The sequence below is a fragment of the Mixophyes fleayi genome, chromosome 4 (genome assembly GCF_038048845.1).
Source record: "Mixophyes fleayi isolate aMixFle1 chromosome 4, aMixFle1.hap1, whole genome shotgun sequence".
Lineage (NCBI taxonomy): Eukaryota > Metazoa > Chordata > Amphibia > Anura > Limnodynastidae > Mixophyes > Mixophyes fleayi.
The window spans coordinates 208,578,814-208,588,458 of record NC_134405.1 but is presented as its reverse complement, the minus strand read 5'-3'; positions in this window follow the sequence as shown (position 1 = coordinate 208,588,458).

Below are 9,645 nucleotides of genomic sequence, written 5' to 3'. Positions count from 1 at the left end.
GCACCTGTCCTTAGTACCATGGGGATGGGCACCTGTTCTTAGTACCATGGGGATGGGCACCTGTCCTTAGTGGGGATGGGCACCTGTCCTTAGTACCATGGGGATGGGCACCTGTCCTTAGTACCATGGGGATGGGCACCTGTCCTTAGTACCATGGGGATGGGCACCTGTCCTTAGTACCATGGGGATGGGCACCTGTCCTTAGTGGGGATGGGCACCTGTGCTTAGTGGGGATGGGCACCTGTCCTTAGTACCATGGGGATGGGCACCTGTCCTTAGTACCATGGGGATGGGCACCTGTCCTTAGTACCATGGGGATGGCTGCTCTGCTACAAGTTTAGTTAGCATACAAAAGCAATAGCGAGGGAAAGACAGAAATAAAATGTCATATGTTGTGGTGGATATAACTGGGGCATAAAATTAAATTAATTTTTGTTTTATTTAATAAAAAAAAACATTGCTACCAGTTAATTATATCAGTTAAGTAGTCATATTAAATAACAAATAGGGCCTGGTTCATTAAGGCACAAAAAACGAACGCATTGTGTGTTTTTTTTGTGGGTTGTTTTTTTTAAATATGCACATAAATCGGGCATACGCGTGTCTGTATTGAACTAGGAGCAGATGTAAACAAATGTTTATTGTTGAATATGGTCTATGTGCTTTGACGGATACAATACACTGCAGGATACATCCAATACAAATGTGGACTATAAAGTTTTAAAAGAACACCCATAATAAAATATATATGTTCAATTAATGCCACCTGTTAATAAAATAGTCATTAGTGTATAACTAAACATTTTTTTCTTCATAAAATACATTTATTAAGATGTTTCTAATATCTACTGTACATAAAAAGCATTTTGACAGTTACTCCTGATTGAAAGTAACCAGCACTTACACCCAGAGCCGTAACTTAGAATTCTAGTCCCCGGGGCGAGAAAGACAAATGCTGCCCCCCTAGTCCTCAATTTTAACCAAATTAACCTAAAATATTCCTAAATTGCGCCCCCCTTCACCGTTGCGCCCTGGGCGGTCGCCCCTGTGGCACAGCCCTAGTTACGGACCTGCTTACACCAGACCGGTAACTGGTGCAAGTGATATGACAGAAAAACACGTACAAACACGCCCAAAGTTTGAATGAGACACTGCTGCACGCGATTGAGCATAGTATGTCCTTACTGTATGTTGACTACGTACATAAGCATATTCCCCTCCCTGTTTCACCCATTAAATCATAGACTGTAGTAAGGCTCAAAGATGAATTGGATGTTGTTGTGTTCTGTGGCATGAGCAGAGCAATTGTACACAAAATATATATTGACAATTATGTGCCTTAATCAGGCCCATAGTGTTTGAGTTGGTAATTGGCATGGGGAGCCTTTTATTGGGTCAATATCCAGAGATAAGGCTCTCTGACCTATGGCATTGTTGTCCAAATTTTTCGAAGGAAAGGGTCACTTATAGGTAGTAAATGCATCATCACTGTTCAACTCCTGTTAAAACAATGATTCCATTGGGGTCAACCCGCTGGCACATACATAGGACAGCACTGCTCAGAGGGAAATATAGATGTGCTTTTATGTTCATTTTATTTCCCTGTGTTTCTATCCATTTTTGGTGCACAATTATTAATTTAAGGCACACTAACTATACCTATGGTAGCATTAAATCCAAATGTGATTCTGAGTGCCAGTGTCCCAATAATTAATGCTAACGATGCACAAGGGGGAAGCAAAGGAAGGAAAGCTCTTGAGTGGATTTTCCCTTTACAAATGGAAATAGATTGTGATTCTCTTTTAAAGGGGATGTGCACCCAGTGCAAACTTTCAAATAGGTTTCACCTGCATAAATAAAAAGCTATTATTAGGAAATGTCAAACCCTAACTTACTATAATAGAACTGATTGCTCAGTCAAATACCAATGATCTCTAGCCTGTCGCAATACAATAGGGACGGAGGGCACATCAACAGCATTTCAATGCTGCACATTGCTAGGCATGACTGAACTGGAGGAGGGAGCTGCCAGGCCTGTGTAGAACATGTTTAGCACAGGGCAAATATTTGATAATCATCATCATCATCACCATTTATTTATATAGCGCCACTGATTCCGCAGCGCTGTACAGAGAACTCATCCACATCAGTCCCTGTCCCATTGGATCTTACAGTCTAAATTCCCTAACACACACACACACACACACACACACACACACACACACACACACACACACACACACACACACACACACACACATACATACAGACAGACACACAGACTAGATAATATTATTCTGTTTTAATGACTAGTTTACGTAAGATAGATTAGAGCTAAATATAAAATGCCCTTGATCAGTGGTGTTCTCTATAAACATTGTAAAAATAAATATAAAAAATGTCTATTGCTCCGACAGAGGCACCACATATCAGAGGAGAACTGTTTAGAACTGTGCGGTTCATATCTTGAAATAAAAAAATCCCAATGTTCACCACTACATGTGGGATTTCCTTTGCAGGTCCATAGAGGGACTGCAAAAAAAGATTTTCCAGTATATTGTTATGTACTTGCCCTTATCAGTGGTTAGGAATCAGATGTTGAGGTTTGAACAATTAAAAAATATTAAAATATTTTAAAAATTTTTAGCTATTTCATTTTCCTCACCCATTATCTTTCTTTTATTTAAAAATTGCTAAAATGGTTTTACATCTTGCCATGTTCATTTATTATCTTTACAAACATTATTATGTGAATTTATAATACATTTCCAATCATTGTTGGCTGTCAAAGTTTTCATTGTTTACATAGCTTCTGTAAATGTTTTTTGGTTCCCAAAATTCCCTGAGTGGCAATTGTGGCGAGTACCACTATATAATCAGTGATGAAATGTTAAAGCTTCAAGATTACTAATAATGCATAGAGCAGCCTTGGTGTAATGGATGACAGAAATTCTCTAATACTACACCACCGATTGTACACCTATAAATCTGTACACATGTACTAAGTAATGGGTTAATCTCAGCACATTATTCATTAGTGGAAAAGGTAAAGATGGGTCTCGATGTTGAAGATGGATGAGCATGCAGATGTTAATATTTCAGCTATCTGGTTTTTTGTTTTATTTTCCAACTGCATTTGTGTCTCTAGGAACCTAAGCAATGTACCTGAAGTCTATTTCATAGTGTTAAGGTTTTTGTTTCCAGTCATACTTGTATTCATTTCTTTAGACAGTATACTTAGAATGCTTGTCAGTGTCTCATTGTTTACTATAGTACAGTGGAGGCTAGGATTCCTCCCATGCATTATCAGTTTAGTTATAGAAAGTTGCATACAGAGAATATGGTTAAATGGCTATTTAACGCATTGTATGGGAAATGCACACTTTTAAAATACAAAGGTTGCGTCTCCAGGCAAGGTCAGATTTTTTCAAGAATTTTTTCCTTGTGGTTCATCTGGGACAAATTGTGATAACGATTTATACAATTTTTAGAATATAGTGTGGCAATATTAGACTTAGGAATTACAAATAGGCTTAGATTAGATATTTGGTTAATAATAACATCTAAAGCTCTAAAGTTAGTTCAAACTAAGTTCATCTTTAGTTATTGGGTTAATAGCTATATAAGAATACAATATTAATTATTATGTTGAGGATATATTTTTTATTTAAACCAGAATTGTTAAGTCCAAACTTGGTCTACAAGTCGCTTGAAAAAGGAAACGCCCTTCTTTCAAACAAGGAGTCATCCTTCTTCCTAGATTGCCAGTGGGTTATGATGGAAGCTCTTGTAGTGCTACTTATAGCCAGGTTTCTTTTGTATGAAGTCTTTTTGTGGACATGTGGTCCCAGAGAAATGCCCCTTTTCTCATTCATTCCATTTGGGGGGACACTGTACACCTTGGGGTATAGAGGGCGCTGTGCTGGGAGTAAGGCACTAAATAACTAAAAACTACAACTTGTCTAGCTTGCTCCCTCTCCGCTATGCACCCTGTATGGAGGGCCTTCAGTTTTTATTTTAGAGCCCAAGGAGTAGGGCACCATTTGTAGTTTCTTTATTTTATTTATTCTTATAATTTGTAACATGTTACAATAGAGGGTAAAAGTGTTGTTTCAATGCTTATTGTAAAGAAAGTATCCACCGCACCAATCACTCACCCAGTATGTTATATTATAAGGGCACTGTCGTGCCCTTATATTAAGGTTACATCTAAAAAACGACATTCTGCCATTGGAAATCTGTGAGAGGGGACATGGTGCTTGAGGGTCTACATTTTAAAAAGTATTACAGCTATTAAGCTGAAATTTGGCATGCGAATGGAGAACTGTCCACATGTGCCGCATGCCAAAAAAAGAATAAAAAATGACAATTTAGGAATAATCTAAAGTTCAAAATCTCGCTGTTTTTTTTCCACTTCCTGTTTTGCAAAAGTCACCGTTTTTCTGGTTTGTTTTGGGAGAGCGTAACTCAGTGTACAGGAGGTCTAAAGACTTGGGGTTTGTTTTAAAATAAAGCTATTATGACTGAGGAGTGCCTTTGAGGGTTTAAAATTTTGAGTAAGTTATTAGTTTTTTTACAATTTGGTAAAATATGCCTCATTTTAAAGATAGGATTTCATAATGTTGCATATGTCAGTTAGAGGTTTGTGCTGGGTGTACTCAGACTGGCTTCACTTGAGAGCACAAACATGGCTGTGGCTAAAGGATTTTCATCTCTGAGATGTACTGGAGAGAAGCTGCAGATAATCTATATACACCCACTTCTCATTGCCTGCTGTGGGCTGTGTTTTACTAATTGGTTTACTCATGGCTTTACTGTCAGAATCTCTAAAAGTCTGTCTGCTTTCACTGGTGACAGCATCAACAAGGACTCAAGTTTAATGACTGGGGAGGTGATTACAGTGCTGCAGGTGCTGGTGGGAAGCACATAAGCACAATGTGGTACATACTGCACCATATTTCTGACTGCCAGAACATACATACATACATACAGCACACCAACACTGACTGCCAGAACATACATACATACATACATACAGCACACCAACACTGACTGCCAGAACATACATACATACATACAGCACACCAACACTGACTGCCAGAACATACATACATACATACAGCACACCAACACTGACTGCCAGAACATACATACATACATACATACATACAGCACACCAACACTGACTGCCAGAACATACATACATATATACATACAGCACACCAACACTGACTGCCAGAACATGCATGCATACATACAGCACACCAACACTGACTGCCAGAACATACATACATACATACATACAGCACACCAACACTGACTGCCAGAACATACATACATACATACAGCACACCAACACTGACTGCCAGAACATACATACATACATACAGCACACCAACACTGACTGCCAGAACATACATACATACATACAGCACACCAACACTGACTGCCAGAACATACATACATACATACAGCACACCAACACTGACTGCCAGAACATGCATACATACATACATACATACAGCACACCAACACTGACTGCCAGAACATACATACATACATACAGCACACCAACACTGACTGCCAGAACATGCATACATACATACATACAGCACACCAACACTGACTGCCAGAACATACATACATACATACAGCACACCAACACTGACTGCCAGAACATACATACATACATACATACAGCACACCAACACTGACTGCCAGAACATACATACATACATACAGCACACCAACACTGACTGCCAGAACATACATACATACATACAGCACACCAACACTGACTGCCAGAACATGCATGCATACATACAGCTCACCAACACTGACTGCCAGAACATGCATACATACAGCACACCAACACTGACTGCCAGAACATGCATGCATACATACAGCACACCAACACTGACTGCCAGAACATACATACATACATACATACAGCACACCAACACTGACTGCCAGAACATGCATGCATACATACAGCACACCAACACTGACTGCCAGAACATACATACATACATACAGCACACCAACACTAACTGCCAGAACATACATACATACAGCACACCAACACTGACTGCCAGAACATACATACATACACTTCACTTTACTTTACAAAAAGCCATGAAATTCCATAGACATAAAACCTTACGTTTTAACATGTCCAATTAAGGTTCCTTATACACAATCTACAATGTAAGAAAACGATTGAAACCCTTCAACTCAAACTGCAAAAAGCAATGAAATTACGACAATTAAGGCAGAAACCTTAATGGACGTGTTCCTTGAGCAATACAAACATGGTATGTCCTCACATTCTGTGGTTAGCTGCAGATTCAGCACTATCATGGAGTGAGATTGCTGTCACTCACAAAATGGTGGAGCTGTGAATCCACAGATTTGTGTTGTTATGAGCGTTTTGTCGCTATCCAATAATGATTGTCGAATCTCGATTTGTGTTTCCAACGCACAAAGATTTATTTTCCAAAAGTAGCAAAATATATTCAAGCGAAATAATGATAAGTGCAGCCGTTACTTATCGCAGGCGCTCTGGATCCAGTGTCACTCACAAAATGGTGGAGCTGCTAATTCACAGATTTGTGTGTTAACTGGAATACACAGATGATAGTCTGTCACTCACAAAATGGTCATTTACAAAATGGTTTTACATTGTAGATTGTGTATAAGGAACCTTAATTGGACATGTTAAACCGTAAGGTTTTTTGTCTATGGAATATATATATATATATATATATATATATATATATATATATATATATATATATATATATATATATATATATATATATAATAATAAATGCTTAGTGGCGTGTGTTAGTCTGTCCGTGTGTGGAAAAAATAAAACCAATCTGCAGCGCCACCTGCTGGGCGGAGTTATACACTGACCTACTAAATTCTTAGGGGCATATTTAATTAGCTTTCCGGTCCGCGGGATCGCGCCGGAACAGCCGCGAAACTTAATCCACGTTACCGCAATAACGTGGATTTTCTTTAGCAGCCCATAGGGTTGTGTACGAAAATCCGCGTTAATGCGGTACCATAATAGCAGCAAGAACGCGCACTTTTCGCGGTAACGCGTGTTACCGCAAACCGGAAAGCTAATTGAATATGCCCCTTAGTGTGTGTGGAAAAAAAAATTCAGAAAGGGCTGAAATTTGGTATACTAAGATGTTTTTAATTTGTTAATTTAATTTGTTAATTGTTAAAAGTGTTTATAAAGATTTAAAAAAAATATATATATATTTCTTGAAGGAGAAGTGACAGTTGGGAGTGGTTGGTTGTTGCCGGGGGTGACAGTGGGGAGTGGTTGGTGGTTGCCGGGGGTGACAGTTGGGAGTGGTTGGTGGTTGCCGGGGGTGTCAGTGGGGAGTGGTTGGTGGTTGCCGGGGGTGACAGTGGGGAGTGGTTGGTGGTTGCCGGGGGTGACAGTTGGGAGTGGTTGGTGGTTGCCGGGGGTGTCAGTGGGGAGTGGTTGGTGGTTGCCGGGGGTGACAGTGGGGAGTGGTTGGTGGTTGAGGCCTGGGCTATGGCCCAAATGCATGACAAGAACCTTTTTAACACCTTAAGTAGCTTGATTTGACACAGACAGACTAACACACGCCACTAGACATTTATATTATAGATATATATATATATGTAGTAAAGGATCAAGATATCTAAGTGGCGCTTAACCCAGTGTTTGGATCTTCTGAAACTAACAATAGGATTATATTAATAAAACACCTCCACAGATGTGTGTGGCAGCCAATTTTTAAAACGGATGGTTAATCCGGATAAAATAAAAATAAAATACATGAAGGACGGCACCTTCAGGTGTATAACAGGATATAGATAAATGCAATATAATATAAATGCAACCAGTGAAACTGACAATGCAATATAGATACAATCAGTGAGAACAAAACAGCCCAGAGGGTATATTTCTAACCAGTGCCTCTAAGGGACACCACATGTAGTTCATATATCCGATATACAAAAGGGAAATAGTGAAGTCCAAAAGTGACAGTATTAATAAGCGTGTATCCGTATAGAACACCGTGCAGTATAGTGAACTGGAGCTCAAGTGCTCCAAGATAATATGCGTACCAGATGTGGGATAATATATCAGCTTATCTGTATGATGGCTCCTTTGTCTTTCCGAAAGGCCGCTCAGAAATGCCTTCTCCGTCTGCAGAGCTGTGGTGTTAAACTGCTTAAATGCTGAGTATGTTCTTATATTAATAATTATATCTGCATCACCATTCCTTGCAGTATCTCAACTACTCATCTCCTGCTAAGAACGTGTTCTTATATTCACTTTACAACATCTAGATTCATCGGTCGGATGAATGTACCCCTTTATGGGGTACAGACCTATAAGGGGGAAGACATATGTCACATGGAGAACTGTGTGACCCCTGGGCAGAGACTGTGATAAAGATGTTAGTATGTGTTGGTATGTCTCCATAAGAAGGTCACCAAATAATATATGTGAAATCAAATTTTATATTAAAAAAATATCTGATACACAGTATAAGTCTATAACCTCTGGAGCAGACTGCACAGTACACACGAGTCTGTGGCTTTCATTATTGTAGACTATTACCAGCATTACAGTTCTATGATCATTCAGACCATGAAGCAGGCTAGGGCATCCTAGAACTCCCCAGTTGTTGTGGGACGATAAGCTTAAGGGAAGATCTACTGAAGGGAAATTCAGCAAACACCCCTTTTTGTTAATGATTCAAGGGTGGATTTCAAAATCCTGGTTGGTATCAAACATAAATCCCCCTCCAAACCGTGCAATTTTGAATATCAACCCCGCACCAAAAACATAACTGAAAATATCCACTTAAATCTATCTTTTTTCTATGATAAGCATATAAAATGTCTTGTCTATCAAATATTGATTTGAAAAATCGCCATGAAAGTCATTGAAAATGTTTAGAAATGCTTCAGACAGTCACAGTGGCAGCAAAATGAGTGTGATAAGTAAAAAGAAAATAAACTTTATTGGCTTTATTGAGTTGCATTGTAATATTTTATATGTGTCATTTTTCAGTTATTCATTTGTATTAGACTTGTCATTGTTTTTGAGCTTGGCCAAGCTGGGTGCAATGTGTATTTTCTGTTTTATTTAAAAATAAAACTTTATTAGATCTGTGTTTATGACAAGTCAGCTGTAGGTGTACAAGATGGACATGATAGGAAATGATAATAGAGCTAGTTAACCTTATGCTAGTGGTCAGTGGATTTGTCCTGTAGAAGGAGAAGAAGGATAATTTTGGAGCAGGATGAGAAGCAGCAGGAAAAGAGAGAGTACACCGAGTAATTCATAGTTCATCAAGGCGTGTTAGAGAGCGGTGTAACCTTTCTGGGAGACCATTTTGTATGATGACCTTAAAGGTGTTTTGGCACAAATGACAGCTCACAGTCATGCTGTTACTGGGCTTGAGAAATGATTTGCCAGATTGCAATTTTTTTGCAACTGGCTCAGGTCAGCAACATTAATGGGCTTGGCCAAGGCACACATTCCATGCATTGGAGTGTGCTTCTGAAATCACAGTGCAAAAATGCCCAAAATGTACATTTTCCATGTGATGATTGTGAATAGCAAGACATAAAAATAGAGTT